This window comes from Mobula hypostoma, chromosome 10 (genome assembly GCF_963921235.1).
Source record: "Mobula hypostoma chromosome 10, sMobHyp1.1, whole genome shotgun sequence".
NCBI lineage: Eukaryota > Metazoa > Chordata > Chondrichthyes > Myliobatiformes > Myliobatidae > Mobula > Mobula hypostoma.
Genome location: NC_086106.1, coordinates 80,422,306 through 80,428,343, shown reverse-complemented (window position 1 = coordinate 80,428,343; position 6,038 = coordinate 80,422,306). Strand labels below are relative to the sequence as shown.

General features: G+C 33.5%; 1 protein-coding gene across 10 annotated transcripts in view; it reads left to right on the top strand.

Moving 5' to 3' along the window:
• Positions 1 to 6,038, top strand: part of LOC134352982 (ecto-NOX disulfide-thiol exchanger 2-like) — a 265,715-nt gene that overhangs the window by 86,962 nt on the left and 172,715 nt on the right. The window lies entirely within an intron of this gene.

Below are 6,038 nucleotides of genomic sequence, written 5' to 3'. Positions count from 1 at the left end.
ATGTTTGTTTTTGGTTTGAGCTAGAATTTTGCATTTTTGATCATAATACTTATTAGATTTTGCAGAGTAGGTATTTCATTCTTCGTGTTTGATAAGCCTTTTTTATTTATTAAATCCAGTATTCTTGCAAAATAATTACAATTATAATAATTAATATTATATGTCACTTGTTATTTTCAGCTTTTGTCTTTGCTTTTAAGGTTAATGAGGATTTGTGATTAATATGTTTTTGTACACACTCCCATAATGTATAATAAATAATAAAAGAATATTTGAACTTTGTGATTGGTCTCTAGTTTCTGCACTGTGAAGAATCTTTATGAATTATACTTTAATTAAACTTTTGGTTGGAAGTTTTATTTGTCAGGATGACTGGAAGTGGAATGTCATTACCATAGCTGTTTAAAGGATGGAATGTGCCATGTGATTATTGCAGCGTGGTTTGAGCTAATGCAGAACTGTACTTTTATCAGAATTTGATTTTTTTTTAATATGGTCACTAAATTAAGCTTTTTGTTAAATCATGCGGTTTTATCAGAGTGAGCATTGTAATTTAGAAATAGAGAACGAAGAAGGTGGCAGAGAAAGGGATTTTCTACTAGATGAGTTGAAGCTTTTGTGGAGGAAGGGAAAACATTTTTAAAACCCTTTTTGGTTTTCTTTGAGGCTCTTGACCTTTTAACCTCAATATGTTTAATGCTTCTCCTAGTTAGGTTTTTCATCAATTAAATTATGCTATCCTGTTCTGGTTTTGCCAGACAAACAAAAAAATGTATGTAAAGAAATTACAAATTTCTCTCCTTACCAAGGATATTTGATTTTGTGGTGATTAATAAACAATACTGGAAATCCAGCAAAAGTTTGCTAACCTTTGAAGGGCATAAGGATACCTTATGAGCATTAAGAAGCTTATCTTCATTATTAACTTGAGCTTTATTTTATATATCTTGGTCATATTTTTTGTGTACTTCCAGTTGTTTCTTAAATCTTTATTCACGTGCAAAAATTTAACCGATACATTTTCTATGTATTAATATTGGCAGCTTTATTATGTTATTATACACTTTAATATGCTATAAATTAACATTTATCGCTTTTGATTATAAAAATATAAAATCACATATATAGTAATATGGTGGATTTCAGTTAATTTGGATACATTGGAACCAGTAGATTTTGGCCCAATTAAGTGGCTGTCCCAATGAGCTGAAGTTTCATTGAAATAATTAAAAGAGTTTTAATAAAAGACGAACTACTGTTTAAATGAGAGACAAATTATGTATATAAATGAAATACAGATCAAATTAGAACAAACTATCAATACAACTACAGTATTATAAAACTGTGTGTTAGTACTTAAATCTTATTGACAGAGGAACTCATCCAGTGAATGCTACCGTATTCTTTTGATGGACTGTAAATGAACAAAACCAATGCAGAGGTAGATCTGGTGTAGAGGATGGGTTGTCGTCATACAATGCTTTTGACGATTGCATCTTCTAAATCTTCATTTTCATTATAACATTCAAGATGATTAATAATATCTTCAAATTCTTCGTTGTTCCTAACTTGTTGAAGGAGTGAAATCATTCCATTTTCATTTCTGGCATGGTCAGGCCTGAATATTTGAACAGCAGTGAGTAAAACAGTTTTGAATTGTCTTAATGTTTATTTCTCCCCAACTATCAGTGACAAAAGTCATTGCTTTTTGAACAAGCACAATCACAATCACACGCAACTGATGCTATTTAAAAACTGTTCACTTTAAACACAGTGTTTAATGGCCACACAAGTGCACGTGTCTGTTGCTAGTTAGAAACTGTTCGGCAAAAGTATGGGGAGAAGGCAGGGGAGTGAGTTTGACTGGAGAAATTGAATCAGCCAATGATTGAATAGCGGAGCAGACTCATTGGGCCGAATGGCCTACTTCTACTCCTATATCTTATTGTCTTGTGGTCTAACAGTCCCCTGCCCCAATGGAGTAGCATAGTGTCTCAAATAAACGATGAGAATCCTGGCTATTTTCTGAATTGGTTTTTGTTCTTTAAGAGTTGTCCCAAGTAAGTGGTTGTCCTGATTAACTGGAATCCACTGTACCTGCATTAAAATATTGCATAAAATGGGCAGTGTCATGGTGAACAAAGCTAGTTGACCATGGAAATTTACAGTGTCCTTTGGGAGTTCTTGGATATTTGGGCAAAATTGAGATTAGTTGCTCATATCCAGTGGAATATATCCTTAAATATTTGAGATCGAGCTTAAATAAATTTCAAAAGTCAGTAGAATATACTGCTGTGCAGAGAAATTTATGTAACATTGACTTCTCATTTGTCTTGAAACTAAGTGCATAAATCAATGACATTACAGGTGAGGCAGGTGTAAAATTGGGATCTCCATCTGAATATAATACTGTTCACAGATATGTAAGCATGTTTGATTATGTTTAATTTACCATTTTCAATGTTGAATAAATATATAATGTGAATTTGATCAACAAAGTTTATTAAGTAAACATTAAATAACTAATGCAAAGTCTACAAAATTGTTTCCCCTGCAGCATAGTGTCAGTTTTATAGACTGAGCCACTAAATTTCTCGACAATTAAAACATACTTAAAAATATTATTTTGTCAACAAATCTCCTGTGACTTGTGCAAATACCTCAAACTATTTTTCTCTTAATATTTTACATAGAAATTATCTATCTGCCCATTAAACAAATGGTTGCCTCCTGAGCCATGAGTTCGTGATTTTTTAAGAAACAGTTAAAGGTTGAGTACCTCTTATCCAAAAATCCAAATTCTGAAAGCCTCTGAAATCTGAAATATTTTTAATGTCAAAAATGGAAAATTCCACAAGGCACTGGGAAGGTTCCCAGGTGAAGCCCAGATCTCTGCTCACCACAGACAGTTCTGAGAAGTTACCTCATGTAATGAATAGAAGTTAATGCAACATAGAAAAACACTGCATAAAGTAAAAAAATTAAGACCTCAATTGTGTATTGAAAGAGTTGATTGGTCAGTGTCAGACCATGAAACAAGCGAAGATCCATCATGATGAACTAAGAATTGAAGGTAATTATAAATATTCAGCAGGCTGGTTGCAGAGATTTAAGAAAAGGTATGGCATTAAATTTTTAAAGATATAGTGTCTGCTGATCATGAAGCAGCAGAGAAATTCGTTAGTTTGCCAAGATTGTCACAGATGAAAATCTAACGCCAGAACTAGTCTACAATGCTGATTGTTTTTATACTTTACATAAAATCTAAAATAAATTAAATACAGTGTACTGTAATCTTTTAATCAAAACACGGCATCGTAAGTGGAGACTGAGAGCCTGTCATTGTTTGTTATTGTTCAACAGTTGATTCAGGTATCTCTCCAGATGCTGCTGTGCTGCTTTTGTTACTCTGCACACATTATATTAATAGTATGTAATACATTTTATTAGTAAGTACGTATGTGTGGTGAACAAATGTAAGACAAAGGCTGCTTACCAGCAGCACATAAATTCAGTCGGAAATGATGGTGATCCCAAGTTATCTCATTATACTGTATATTCCAAAATCCAAAACCCAAAACACTTCTGGCCCAAGCAGTTTGGTTAACCTGTAGTATTTTTCACCAGATCTATTGGTTGTTTCATCACATTTTTTTTGTTTTGGTCTATAGTTTTTGTGTTTGATATTCTTATTTTAAAAGTGGTGCTTAATACAGTGAGTTAAAAAATATGGTCGATATCTCCAGTGGGGAATATAATTTAGTTAGTGAGTTAGTTATAATTTTTTAGTTAAGCTTCATATCTGCTTAGTAACAATTTAGATAAAATCATTATTGGTATGTAATTTTGGACAATGTTGGAGAATATGTACTGTTAAAAAATGTTACACGATTAACTTTTGTGATTTAGCTTTTGAATTATTTTTACATTAATTTCCTTAATATTCAAAGGGTAGCCAGTTTCCATAAGGGCAGCAGCTAGTTTGGTCTAAGACTATTTTAACGCTGATCTTGTTCACTGTCTTCTGGCAATGATGAAAAAAAAACAAGGGTTGAATTGCATTACATCAGCATTGTTCAACTTTAACTTTTATTAAATAACAGGATCAACTTTGTCTGATTAAGCCATGCTAGTAAATAGCACTGGTTACTGTTGGCATTATGCATGTGTGGTGTCCAAGTTAAATTTGTCACTGTATAAGTTATAATTATTCCTTCTGATTTATTTAAGTACAATTCAAAATGTTTAATTAAGAAATGCTAACGCAATTGCATATATCAAAATGACAAATCGAAGTGCACAGTCGTTTCTTTTCTTCCTTTTAAAATTTCTTCATTTGCAGGAAAATTCAAAAGAAGCTGCATCATCATTGTTTAATACCGTCGCCTTCAAAACTTTGACCAAACTTAATCTAGATGAGGAACTTGAAGAAAATACAGTTACATATCCAGACATCCCACCCTGCAGAAACTCATTTCAGAGAGGTAGCACCATCAGAAGACTCCCGGAACTTCTGGGAGAGGTGGGATGTCTGCAATAGAGTAGCTCCTTAGCAGCTGGCCAGCTAGTTTAAATAACGTTAGCTGCGCTAATGAACGAATGACACCTGTTCAACTCACCTCAGCATGTCTTTTACAGTCTTAACCCACCATGGGCAATAGAAAAGTCACTGATGCAAACAGTGCAGCGGGTAACACTGTCATTATTTTTGACCCCTATTAGGCAGGGGTACACTTTAGTGTAGTCTGGAGTGACGTACGTTTTATATTTTCTTTTTCTTTTTCTCTCTCTCTCTCACTCTCACTCTCGTGCTCTGTTGCTCACTCTCAAAAAAATCAATTTCCAGGATATTGTATATAACTTGTGAGCATCAGGGAGTCACTATCAATATGCGGGAGACTCCCGGAACTTCCAGGAGAGGTGGGATGTCTGGATATCTATGGAAACTGAGAATTTTTATCATGTACCCAAGTGAAAGTCTGGTTATATTTGCCACAAGTAACAATTTAATTTGAATACTGCCACTTTGCCTGGTTTTTATATCTGCCAAGCTCCTCAGGATTCCCACCACTCACTGACATGCATGTACTTCGAAATCTCCAAGAGCTACTTTGCCTTAAGTCAAGATCTTTTGCAGCTATGCTCTGCATGCTTCTAACCTTTTATGGTATTGTGATGAGTGCTGTAGAGATGTATGTTCTCATGAAACATTTTTGTTGCTTTTCATCCACATCTTTGAGATTTTGTTTACCCATTGGCATATGTGTTGCAGATTACAGTAGAAACAGATGGAAAATGTAGCAATGTATCTGAGAAAATATGCACCTGCCAGATCATCCACTGGAAGCTAAAGTTACGAAGCTACTTTGCATGAATTTATTGCTATTGCTAAACAGATTTGGAAAGAGCAATATGCAGAAAATCATGTTGTCTCTTTGGCAGTTAATGAAGCCTGCTCAAGTAAATATGTCATTGGTTATTATTTCTTGGATCTTCAGCAAAAGAGATTTGTCAGGAATACTCAAAAATGTCATAGTTTGTACAAAGAAATCAGATGGAATCATAATTTGTTGTATTTGTATTTTGAAAATTTCCAACATGCAGTTTGCATTTTAAAATTCTATGTTGTAGACTTTTGACTTCATTTATACAGTTGGTAATATTGATGGAATACAACCAACTTACAATTTGTGTAAGATATTATTTCCTTTTATTACTTCTGTGTAAATCTGAACCAGGCAATGGAATCCCTTCTTAATATTCCTACCATTTCAATATCTTTGTGAAATTTATACCCATCATTGCGTGAAAGACATTAGATTTCTACACTAAAGAATATATAGAAACTCATTTAATTTAGATTGGCAGGATGAACACCATTGTTGTAAGACATTGTGATTATGTGGAATTGTACTGATTTACTTTTACATTGTCAAGGTGGATAATTGGAACTTTGTTAACCTTTAATGGTAGAATGGACAAATTATGCTCTTTTGTGTTTGCATGAAGTGGGTGGCTGTTAATCCAACATGAAAAAA